The sequence below is a fragment of the Chanodichthys erythropterus genome, chromosome 10 (genome assembly GCF_024489055.1).
Source record: "Chanodichthys erythropterus isolate Z2021 chromosome 10, ASM2448905v1, whole genome shotgun sequence".
Lineage (NCBI taxonomy): Eukaryota > Metazoa > Chordata > Actinopteri > Cypriniformes > Xenocyprididae > Chanodichthys > Chanodichthys erythropterus.
Genome location: NC_090230.1, coordinates 56,437,747 through 56,451,039, shown reverse-complemented (window position 1 = coordinate 56,451,039; position 13,293 = coordinate 56,437,747). Strand labels below are relative to the sequence as shown.

General features: G+C 36.0%; 1 protein-coding gene across 2 annotated transcripts in view; it reads right to left on the bottom strand.

The window, feature by feature from the left end:
• The window catches only part of cntfr (ciliary neurotrophic factor receptor), a 196,495-nt gene extending 184,174 nt beyond the window's left edge, over positions 1–12,321 (bottom strand). For both annotated transcript variants that reach the window (XM_067395701.1, XM_067395702.1), the window contains exon 1: positions 12,131–12,321. The gene's annotated coding sequence lies outside the window, so the exon portion shown is untranslated. The remainder of the gene's footprint in view (positions 1–12,130) is intronic.
• Between the last annotated feature and the right edge of the window lie 972 nt (positions 12,322–13,293).

The window sequence follows — 13,293 nt, the reverse complement described above, 5'->3', positions numbered from 1 at the left end:
GTATAGCGCCTCCAAAAGTTGCTTTCTCAAGGCGTTTTCCAGGAAAGCTTACATGAAAGAAAAACACAACAATATAAGACAATATATTATACAAATCAACAAGAAATAAATCACAAAACAATACAATAAAAAAAGTCAAATAAAAGCTTTCCTACAAAAGAATGTTTTGAGCAAAGTTTTAAAAACAGCTAAAGAATTAGCATCCCTAATGTCAGTTTGGAGAGAGTTCCACAGTTTTGGAGCAAAAAAAGCCAGTGCAACGTCTTCAAAAGGAGTTATATGGTCGCCAGCCCTAGCCCCAGTTAAAATTCTAGCTGCTGAATTCTGCAAGTATTGCAATTTGTTAAGAGAGGATTAGGACACTCCAGCAAGGAGAGCATTGCAACAATCAATTTGTGAGAAAACTAAAGAATGAATACATTTTTCAGCAACAAAAAAGGACAACATAGGCTGAATACGTGCAATATTTCTAAGATGAAAAATGAGGTCTTTACCATGTTCTGGACAAAAGGCTCGAATGATTTTTTAGTTTATTGTGTAGCTCTAGGGCAACACCATCACCAACACCAAGTGTCTTCTGTTCACCAAGGCTGCATTTATGTGATCAATAATACAGTAAAAAATAGTAATATTATGAAATATCATTACAATTTAAAATAATGTGTTAAATGTAATGTATTCCTGTGATCAAAGCTGAATTTTCAGCATCATTACTTCAGTCTTCAGTGTCACATGATCCTTCAGAAATCGTTTTAATATGCTGATTTGATGCTCAAGAAACACCTATTATTATCAATGTTGAAAACAGTTTAAAAATGTTTCTCTGGATTATTCAGGATTACTTGATGAATAGAAAGTTCAAAAGAACAACTTTACAGAAATATTTAGTAACATTAGTAAACCTTATCTGACCCCAAATTTTCAAATGATCATGTAGGTTAATATAAAATTTAATAAATAAATAAAACTATAAAATGCATTTTTGACATCAAAATCTTCTGATTCAGAACAGCTGTTTTCACGATTTTAAAGTAATACAAATTGGACATCTTGTGGGATACATCCTGCATATTCTAAACTGTGGATCAGCCAAACACAATCAGAGTTATATGTAAGCAATAAGGTACAAGAGTACCTTATTGCTTTTATAAAATGGTTACCACACAATACAAATATTAAAGCCAGAAGTATGTATCAATGCAACTTTCATGAAGTAAACTTTAACTTAAAGCCTTCCTTCCACTGGAAAAAAATAGTCCCTGACCGTGAACAGCAACAGAAGTTACATTATTACGCCATTAGATGGCGGCAAAGATTGTCTTTATGAGTGAGTCAGTCAGTAGCGAAGTCTTTTTTCCATTGAAAAGACTGAATTGCTGTGAACACAGAACAAGATGCAACTGACAAATGCTTTGACTAGCTTGGTCAGTCACGGGAAAACCCTTTAACTGTTAAAAGGACAAGATAATACATCAGACATTTAAACAGATTTTTTATTATGAACACAGGACTGACGTGAAGGAAAATGCTAAATCTAAATGCAGGTAATAAACTCGCTCACTTGATCTCTTTTCTCACAATACTCTTTTACATAATACAGTAAGCTTCAATGAACAATATCAATTGAGAACAAACAGTTTACGTTGTTAAGAGTGGTTGCTAAGGGTGTTGTGTAGTGATACACAGAACCGTTGTGTGAAGCAGTCATAGCCATGTTTTATCGTGAATAAAACACAACTATTGACCAATCAGAATTAAGGACAGAAATTAACCGTTTTATAATGACAAATAGCCAGGCTCTTCCTAGCTTTATAATGAGAGTGAATGTGCCATTTTTTTTTAATCCATCCATCCATCCATCCATCCATCCATCCTTCCTAAAAGTAGACCATTTGGCTCCAGGGGGTTAATTAAGGCCTTCTGAAGCAAAGCGATGTGTTTTTTGAAAGAAAATTATCCATAATTGTACCTTTATAAACTGCAATCACTAGCTTCAAAAAAAGTACCATTCACTCCCATTATAAAGTTTGGAACAGTCAGGATATTTTTTAATATAACTCCGATTGTGTTTGCCTGAAAGAAGACATATACAGCCAGGATTGAGTAAATTTATGGGATAATTTTCATTTTTGGGTGAACTGTCCCTTTAACAAATCACCCAAAAGACTGGAAGAAAAAAAAAATCTTTCATAGAACAGTTGTTAGTCTTAATTGGTCTAATCAGTTTTTGCATCAAAACTTGCATGTGTTGAATGTGCATTTGATTACTTGAGAGCCCAAGATGTTGAGTAGGGAAAAATCAAGCTCTTACCAATTAAGTTACTAGGTTTTTAAAATCTAGAGTGCTAACCAACTGTTCCTTTAGCATTGGTTTGATTCCTTGTTTATGTGTTTGTGTGCCATTCCCAATCAAGGCTCATTTTTCACTATATCTTTAAATGGGCAGACTCATGTCAAGTCAAGTCAAATCATGTTGGAATCATATTAATGAGATTAATGCACATGAATGGAATTAAAATGAATCAGGATTTTCTTTAAATCCAGATTATGAAAGATCTGATTATGAAAATGATTTTTTGCTATATATAAAGCTGGCCGAAAATGCTACTTAAATATTTGGTTCTATATTTTGAATGGTAGTGTATGAATATGAAATTGCCTAACATGTTTTAAAGACTACTTGAATGCAGATCACAATTGTAATTTCCAGTGTTGTAAGTGCAAACTTCCCATGAACGAATTTCAACTGTCATGCTTGCGGATTTATCTGGTGACAAAGACTGATGGGTTTTGTTAAAATACACTTGTAACTGTTTACACAAGGTTTAAATCTTGGCTGCACTCTCTCCCAGGTAAATTATACGCTGCTATATTTTCCACAACACTAGCACCTAAGCTGTCAAAGCGCTTAAATTACATGCAGTTTAATGCAGCCTTGTCAACTGTTTTATTTTCAGCGGCCATTAGCGCATTTGTTCCTCGCTATCTTCACCACTCGCTACTTAATCAGGATGTCTTATTATTTTGGGAGACATAAAAAGGACAAGTGCAGGTTTTGCAAGACGGATATAAATTCACCCGAGATTCGCACTGTCACCTGTGTTAAGCATTTGTCAAAACCTGCTCCTTTTAGAAACAGGAAATCAGCGTGAATATGCGGGGAAACTATTTACGAGATAAGAGTTATGGTTTGTGTCATAATTAATGAATGTCTTAAGGAAACTGCCTCCCTATGGAGTGAACGGGGAATAATTATGACTATAGAGACATAGAGGAGGCCATTTCTCTAAGCAGATTAAATGTTTCCAATCTACTTCATTATGGTGATTAAGATGAGATGAAACAGTAAATAGTCATTTATTTTGTTCAGTCCAAAGTTCAAAGAGAATCAATAGACTTTGTAGTGATAGACACAGTAACTATTTTAAAAGATGATGTAAATCGAGCTCAACAGTGACCAGCCACTTTTGCAGAACTTTTAGTTTTTGTTTGTTTGTTTGTTTGTTTTTTTCTTATCTTATGTTTCACTGATCTGACCGTATTAAACTTCAGTCTGAAGTGTGTCACTACAGAGTCTTTTTTTTTTTTTTTTTTTTTTCTTTTAGTGCACTTCATTGTCAAACATCCTCATAGTGTGCTCTCTGGCTATTGCACAACAAGGAATAAGGCATAAAATGTGCAAAAAATGGGTTTATTATTGTATTACATAATTTTTTACAACTGATAGATGAATACAATTAATTTATGTGGACATTTTTTGGTCTTTTAAAAAAATCATGCCTACAGAATGAAGCCATGCTAGTTAGATAAAACCTCTAATGAGCAAACAGCAGGGGGTCCTCGTTTTGAAAATATCGTCAGCCTGATGATGTCAGGGTACTCAGCATGACATTTCACTGTAATCACAGTCCAATTATTTCTAAAAAACGCAGCAAAGACAGACTCAAAGTAAATGACTTTCTTTTAACATTTGCCATCTGGTGATGAAATATAGTCATTTGGTGCTCATTAAGTAGGCAGTTAAGCCACCTGGACACCCGTCTCGCTCAGAGACATCCTGACATGACAAACATATCGTCAGTACTGTATATCATCCATATGCTGTGTTTTTGATGGCATTGATTTTACTTGTGCCAAGCCTGACAAGTTGAAATACATTGCTTTCAGAGCAAATCAAAGTTCAATATCTATCTGTGAATCTCTGTACAGTACGTCAAGTAATTACATGATTATGATGGGACTATTATGCAAACATCAGTTTAATATATTTTCATCATTTTGTATTTATTTATTTATTTTGCTATGTGAACAGCTTGTAACAAAACTTAGACCTTCCCTGACTTCCTAGATTGTCTATGAAAGCCTAGACTTGTATTTATTTATTTATTTATATATATATATTTACTTTTATGAGAAGGACCCAGGACGTTTTTTTTTTTTTTTTTTTTTCAGGAAAATAAAAAATGTGATGGTTATGCGTGCTCCCAAGAGCCTCTCTACAGTACTATGACACATGAAATGAATGCTGAAATGAAATGAATGCAGGATAATGCAAAGAAAAGGGATGAATTCAAACAGCATCATTCTCGCGTCACTCTCAGCAGAGGTGTCGGGATGTTCATCTTAACAGTATCGCTGAAAAGGTGCTTTCAACTTCTTTTTACTTCTACATAAATAACCAAAAAAGAACTTCACCTCGAGTATATTGGGACCTTGACCTTGGGTCTTGTTATTTGTACATCAATGACTGCAGTTCACTTAACGGCTACCGGTGTTGCTAATAACAAGGGTTTCTAAATTCTACATATAGCCACTGTAACCTTAATAATTACCAACTGAGATAACATTAAAGGGTTTGTTCACCCAAAAATGAAAATTATGTCATTAATTACTCACCCTCATGTTTTTCCAAACCCGTAAAACCTTTGTTCATCTTCGGAACACAAATTAAGATATTTTTAAAGAAATCCTAGAGGTATCTGACAACTCCATAGACAACAATTTAACCACTACTTTTTTAAGGTCCAGAAAGGTGCTAACGTTCTGACGTAGAACCTGGAAGCGTTGAATGTAAACAGCGTAGGACAATGACACAGAAGAGAAGATATTATACATATACCTCTTGGATTTCATCAAAAATATCTTAATTTGTGTTTCGAAGATGAACGGGTCTTACGGGTTTGGAACGATATGGGGGTGAGTAATTAATGACAGAATTGTTTTTTTTAAAGGGCTCATTTTAAAAAACAAACAAAAAAAAAGTTTTTTTTTTTTTTTTTGTGTGTGTGTAATAATAATAATAATAATAATAATAATAATAATAATAAACCCCCCAAAAATTGAATTAAATGTTATTTAAATTTTGAATTTTTTATTTTTTTTTAAATACATAAATAAAATAATTTATTTTACTGTACCTTTACAATTTGCAAATAAACAATAGTCTTTTGGAATGGATTTTTATTTTATTTTATTTTATTTTTTGTACAGTATGTTTTCACAGTTCAATGAACTTCTTCACCTCAAAAGATCAAGGAAAATTTGATATGACCCCTTCAAAAGGTCATTCAAGGAATCTATGCAATTTTCCTAAGCAGCCGCAACTATTAAGCCACATTAATGAGATGAAAGTATTTCTCTTGAAGGAAACAGCTTCTAGATGGAGGGACTAGCAGCTGTGGGCAGCGGGGAGTACAGCTAATTCAGTATGCTTAGTGAAAACAATCGTATCACACCCAGACTGCTAGGATTACAGGACAGATTGAGTCCACCTGCAGGGCTTCACAGCATAGTTAATAAAGTCACCGTTTTCAATTAAAAGCCTTTTAAACACTCTAAATCTAATCATGCTTGCAGGTAACAATACAAGTTAACTTGGTACGTTAAGTTAAGAATAAAAAGAGGAGATTATTTTAAACCGATTTCACAATATCTAATTGTTCGGTCTGTCATTTGAATAGCTACAGAACGAAAGGGTAGACTTATGCAATATTAAACAGTCTTCTTTTGCCATTAAGACAGCTTAATAGTGTTGTTCATTGTTAAGACACATGATGGTACTTGAACTGCATTTTAAAAACACAATTTGCAACCTTGTTGTGGAAACTAAATGTAATATGCAGTATTATGTATATATATACACACACACACACACACACACACACACACACACACACACACACACACACACACACACACACACACACACACACACACACACACACACACACACACACAAACTCTGCTTCACGTTGTACTTCCTTTTTAACAATGTCACTCTTCTCTTGACCATTTTAGCAGACGACAGCCTCTGTATATTCACATTTATCCATGTGTCTTCATCACTCTCACACATGCTATGCCATCAACAGGTTATGCAAGAGGTTTGTTGAATTTGCAAGAGGAACCAAGCAGCTTGCGTAGGACATTCAGGACTAAGGCGCCACTAATGTGCCGTGTCCAGAGGCCCTCAACCTTGAATATCTGCCAGGGTTCATAGTAGCCCATGCCGGGGCGTAAACAGAGAAATGTACCCTGGCATTTTCCCCAGTCCACTCTAATCAGAGGCCAAATTGGGAATGCTAATGCAATTAATGTTTCCCAGTCAACACAACGCCTCCCCCCTCCTCCGAATTCTGCAGCCCCCTTCCCTTAATAAACGAGTGTGCTTGCTATCAAAAGCAGTGGCACTAATAATGCAGACATGCCATAAAAAGCCAAGGGGATGGAGGGAAATTGGGTAAATAACTCTGCCCCAGAGCGCTAACACGATTTGCAATGCACACGCTAAGAAGAGGTCTGTCTGTGATGGTTTTCCAAGTGAAGGAGGCTGGCCACTCTGATGGCATGATTTATTTATTCATTTCCCTTTCTCGTTTAATGGAAATATAAAAGCCTGCATTGATTAGAGTTTAAGGATCAGCAGTTAATAGATTAAAAGCTTGCGTTGTGGCCAGAGAAGAGCTCCAGCATTTTTCTGGGTTGCTCTTTGCTTGGAGGTATTCGAGGGTTGTTATTTAGGGTACTGTATTTCCTGGTCGTCCTGTTTTTGCACTGTGCCTAGAGGTACGGGTTACCCTTGTGCCCTGACCTTGGACCACTTTTCTGGTTTAAATCTTTATCTACAGGTGCAAAAGTGATAGAGGTGGTCAGTAAATGGAGCTCGAAAGTTCAGAAACCCAAGTTACCTTCAAGGCAATTGCAAAAGCGTCAACTCATTGACCTTTCAATGAAATGCAGATGCTATTCTGGCCTTCAGCCAGTGTTTATATGACAAGAGTCAAGATGTCTCTTTAAATAGAGTTTGGGATGGAGGAACTGGATTTTTTAATAATATCCCATGAAAATCTCCTCATTATCACTGAACAGGAAGGGATCCATTGAGGAGAGGACCAAGGTTAAGTTAAGCTACATCTACATAAATTATGCTACATTTGGAAATGGTGTTTATGTTTCAAAATGCTCTCTCTCCACACTAGCAAGTTTCTCATCAAGACTTAAAAATCATCTTACTGCGCATACATAGCATGTAATAAGTGCTCACTGAGATGATACCAACAGATCATTTGAATATATTTCTCTCAATATTCTTCTGTTATGATCATTTTATTACCAAAATATCTCACCACTTTCTGGTATGTCCAGGTCACACTCAATCACCATTCCATATGGTCTAAAATGCAATTGCCCTCAAGTTTTGCTGCAGGACAGCAATTGTGAGTACATTATCTGTCATCTTGAATCATGAATGTGATATTAAATAACATGTATCTTTAGCGACACTGTGAAAGTAAATAGCATGTAGTAGGCACACAACCAGTAAAAACAAAGATATGTATGGGTACAATATGCGTCACATGACCAAACAAGCACCAGCGTTTTCAAATACCTTTAATTTCACAGTCCACACAACAATGTGAAAAGGGCATTTTGATATCTCTCCACTTGGGGGAGCGTCTTAAAAAAGCTCAGTTTTCATCGGACAAAAACGCAGTGTTGTTGATGTTTTGTGGACAGGGTTAAAAGGCAGAATAATAGATTTTAAGTAGCCAAGGGATTCAATAGTTTAAAGCGGAGACAAATTTGGAAGACTTCTTTTGGCGGAGGAGCGTTGGGGTGAGGTGAAGTCAGTACATTTGAATGTTCATACTTGCAGGGATAGCTTGATCTGAGGTTGACTTGGAGCCCCAAATCTGTCAATGAACAAATGTATAGATTGATTCACAATTCCTACACTTGTTCAGCCAACCACAGACATGAAAATGAATTGAGACATGGGGTATCCATACAACATCCAGATGCATCCATCCATCTATAGCATTAATGTATAATTTCCATACCCAGGCAGAAACAATAGATTTAAATCAGAGCAGCAAGGTGCAAAGACACATTTATAATTAAAATAACCTGTATGTACTTTGTTCTTAACTCAAAACCATAATTTGTTATGTTTCTGTTACCATTTCAAGCTGAACTGCTTAATCACTCAATCCAAAAATTGTATTGTATAATTTCAGGCTTAGATATACAGGCATTTTTTTTTTTTTTTTTTTTTAATGCAACTGGCTGTGATGACATCATCCTGAAATTTGCATATTATGTCCCTATTGGTCTTTTTTTTTTTTTTTTTTTTTACATGTATTTGCATAGTCAATTGTGATGGTGTCATTGGAATGTAAATCTACTACACAGCCAACAGAAAACAAGGCATCATTTCATTTTCATTCATGAACCTAATTTTACCTAAAACTCTACATTTTAAGACCAAAGTATACTTTGGTGCAAATGTTTCGGGTATGTGTACAACCAAATGCATAGCCTTTAAATGTATGTCACTTGATAGCATGTGGTCAACAGATGCGCACTGAAAAGTTTCATCTTTTTCCAGAGCCTGCATTATTTTTCTCCTGAAGTTATGATTGGTAAAATTTAATGTACGTGTGTATCTCTTAATGTGGGCGTATACTCTTTTTTTTTTTCGGTCTCTTCGGTTACGTTTGAAAAAGTAAAACAATATTTGAGTCAGTGTTGCCACCTTGTGGACCAACTAATTAGTGCAAAAACAAAAAAAAATTCAAGGCATATGTTCGAGCGGAAAGTACATATTACTATGCTGATGATAAAATATGCATTGCGTGCACATTACACATACTGTTTGGTGGAAACCAAAATATAGTTTGGGCATTACTGTAAAACGTTTTCAGCTGGTTAAACTTCGAAATGTAAGTTCACCTGCTGCCTTAAAAATGTGTGTTAACTCAACTAAACATAAGTTAACTCAACTTGAAGATAAGCTTTGTTTCAACTCACAAATAGTCAAGACAATGCATTACTTTAAGTTTAAATTTTAACTTAAAGTAATGCATTGTCTTGACTATTTTTGAGTTGAAACAAAGCTTATCTTCAAGTTGAGTTAACTCACATTTTTAAGGCAGCAGGTGAACTTACATTTCGAAGTTTAACCAGCTGAAATGTTAATGAAACTATTTATTTCAGGAAATGCAAATCTAATCCAGTCTCTGAATAAAAGTTATATAAATAATAATTTATCCTTAAAGACCCACGTGGAAGTCAAAACAAGACATTTTGCATTTAAACATATTTTAATGAATACTAATACAGATCATGGATTTGTCGCCATCCACATTCTCAATATCAAATGGTGGAAACATCACATTAGTTAGCTCAGTGAAGGGCTAAATTGGAAGAGTCAAGAAAATAACATAGCAGCTCATCTTGAAAATTCTTATTTACTGCATAAAAGACAGGGTTCAAAATGAAATGATAAATCAATCAAATCGTAATTGAATAAGCAACGAACTACCAATGCATCACAGCCATTTTAACAGACTATTTCATCTCAGTGTGGTCCTGGCTCTACAAATGACAGCACCAGCATATAGTGGGAAGCATTTTCTTGGCGGATTCCTTAAGCACCAGCTTCTAATTTGTAGAATTTGTGTATGTTGGGGAAGAAAGCATCGGCAGCCCCTGTTGTCTGTGATCAGCCTGCGTTCTGACATCTGTTTAAGGATGTTTATCCAAGGGGTAAGTATGTTAAGGGAAATATTATGCTGGTGTTATTTTACTTTTCTTCTGTTTGAATCATAAACACTGCTCAGGGGCAGGACGGAGAGATTAGAGCGAAGAACGCGAGCATGGGGTCTCGAATCACACCCTGCAAGAGGAATCCCTACTGTGGTTCCAAACCTAAATATGTCCTGCTTCTCCAAGACCCTAATCTGCCAATAGGAGAGTATTAGTTCAATTAAGCCTAATGTAGCATGTGCATCTCACTTTATCTCTTTTATTGAGCCTGCAACGTTTTATTTACATCCACACGAGATCCCGGAGAAGCGCGTGTTGCTCTTTTACTGTGTTTGTGTGAATAGAGTCAAACTAAAACCAGGTGCCAAGCTACAGGCTCCTCAGATGACAGCGAGAGCCCTTTTAGTGAAAGCTTTACGAACTGAAATGCTGCACAGAGAAAGCAGAGACCCTCGTGTAAAAAGAAAAGTAGGTGTCCGGCAGCCATTCAGTCACCGCTTTCAATAAGGCATGAAACAGGGCGTCATTAAGGCAGTGTCAACCCTGCCAGAGTTAAGCTGACCCCCCTTTGAGCTAATGTGAGGAGGGCAGAGTCTTTAAAACCAAAGAGAAAGAGGTTTACCCCCGCAGCATGTCCTTGTGTTACAGATAAAGAGCTTTAGCTCACCAATAAATGGATGTCGCTTCCCAATAAGTCAAAACGAGCAGTAGATGTGCAGAATAAGGGTGAATCTCATGGAACCTGTCAAGAATGTGTCCAGATCATATTTTAATGTGAGTAATAAGTAATTAGATTTTGCTAAATGATAATGTATCTTTTTGCATTGCAGCATTATTTCCATAAAAGTTTGAAAAAAATAAAATTAAAATAACTTATTACCATATTGTGAAATAAATTACATTAAAACTTCCAATTTAAATAATGTTATGATATTTTCTATTTTTGTTTGTTTTATATATTGGTTAAAAAAATGTTGATATATTTTGTACTTTAATTTCTATAATAAAATTGCATTTTTCCTTTTTGTATAAATGACTGTACAGTCAACAAGAATATATACGCACGTGTATGTAAAGTCCAAGATAGGTCGACAAAATATTGCCACACATGACAATTTAAATGGTCAAGATGCAATAATAATAAAAATAAAATGATATTATTTTTTTTTTGTAAAAATGCAAACAAATAATACAAATAATAATTTAAAAAAACGGTTCTTCGTGCAAAATATATATATATATATATATATATATATATATATATATATATATATATATATATATATATTTTTTTTTTTATTTTTTTTTTTTTTTTAATGTTACCCAGACAAGTTTCCATGAGATTTACCCATAATGAAAGTCCAAAAGACAGATGAAGAAAGTAAACCCAGGGAAACCAGCAAGATACAACCCCAGCCAAAGAACAAAAAGCGGCAGGCGAAGGAGGAGGAGATGTGGAGATTTCCGCTAAAACTAATCAATCAGGTCCTGATAATGGCTTCCATGCAGGAGTGTTGACACTGGGTCAGCTCTTCCCTTGACCCACGCCTTCAGGGCAGCGGCTGCAGAAAAGGCACAGATAACAGAAGCCGGGGCTAATTGTCTGCCTAGTGTCAGGGCTTTTCAAAGCCTCTCCACTTTCACTCGGTCGCCCGTCTTTCTCTCCTATTCCTCCGTACCCTGATCCTCACCCCCGTCTCCCTCTCTGGCCACTTTGTTTGCCTCCTCTTCCCGGAGTGAGGCTGCATGAATCACATTTCTCGTATGGTGCGCGGCTGTCTAACACGCTCGCATCCTTCTAACACGTGCAGAGAGCCGGGGACGCTGCGGCTATATGAACACTGTGACACCAGGTTCAACCTCAAGCAAACAGGAAATAATCCATTAGGTGACATTTGCCAATCATTTGTTGATCTTAACAGCCTCTACAAGCTCCAAAATAGCTAACAAAACAATCTGTCCATCTGTGCATGTCTTTCTTGTCCTTCAAAGCACAAAATCAAATTGCATCGCATGCAACAAAATACGCCCATAAAAAAATGACTGACAGTTTATAAAGAAGAGATACAATCAAGGTACTTACTTAAAAGCGTTTGCTTCTGTCTCTAGCCTTATCTTCCTCTGCTCCTTAATGTCTGTGTTTTGTCCTCTATAGCTGCACACAGATGTGAAAGTGTGTGTGTGTGTTTATATATATCAGAGAAGCTCCAGTACAGAAAGTTGCTGTTCTGTAGGCAAAGGCGTGTAGTATATGTGTATGTGTGCGTGTCTTGAGCAAAGGCTCATACTGCACTGGCTGAAGGGAAACCAAAGCACTTTTAAACTCGCACTGGCTCCCCATGTGACCAGCTCACAGCAGCCAGTGAGGAATATATTAGTGTGGCTTCCTCTGTCCACATGCACCCCCTAGCCACTGTTGCAGGAAGTGTGCGCTGCCAGAGAGACACACGCGCACAATGACATATGCTTGCAATACCCAGGGCACTATTAACAAAAACACAAATGCAACCACCCAAAGGGAATTTTTATTGCTCAGAGGTTGCTCTTTCATATCTAAGGAGACTTAAAGGGGTTTTTGGTCATGCCTTATTTAATTGTCCACTTTTTCTCAAATTTTTTCACCTAAAACTTTTTAGGGGAGATTTAAAAAAAAAAAAAAGAAGACATTTGGAACAATTTGATTAAAAATAGACTGTGCAGACTGAGCTCAGTTGTTGAAATTGAAACTCTAACATCTCCACATATGGGAGTCTTTTTTCCACAAGAGGAAAATCAACAAAAGACTTAAGCAAAAGTCTCAATTTGCTCTCTCCTTAAACACATAATTGTCTAGGAGAAACTATTAAGATGCAAAAGAGATCTCATTAGCCATATTTCCTCCCTCGCATTTACTAGAATCATTTTGCCGTTGGTTTGTGGCTATGGCATTTTAAAATGCACAATACCTCAACTGTCCTGATTGATGCATACTATCTGGGTTGTTTAAGATGAATTGCTTGTTGTATACATATAAAAGCACCTGCCTAAGGAATAAATGTAAATTATTAAAAAGATAATGTTTTAAAATGTTTGTAAAGATCTCCTTTGGCCATCTGATGTTTTTTGTCTACAAACTAAAAAGCAAAGGGTCCTTGAGATGAAACAAATAACTAAAAACAAACACCAAATATAACAAACAACGCACCCTAAACACAATTTAAAAAACTGTACACCAAACACAACAAACAATGCATACTAAACATTAAC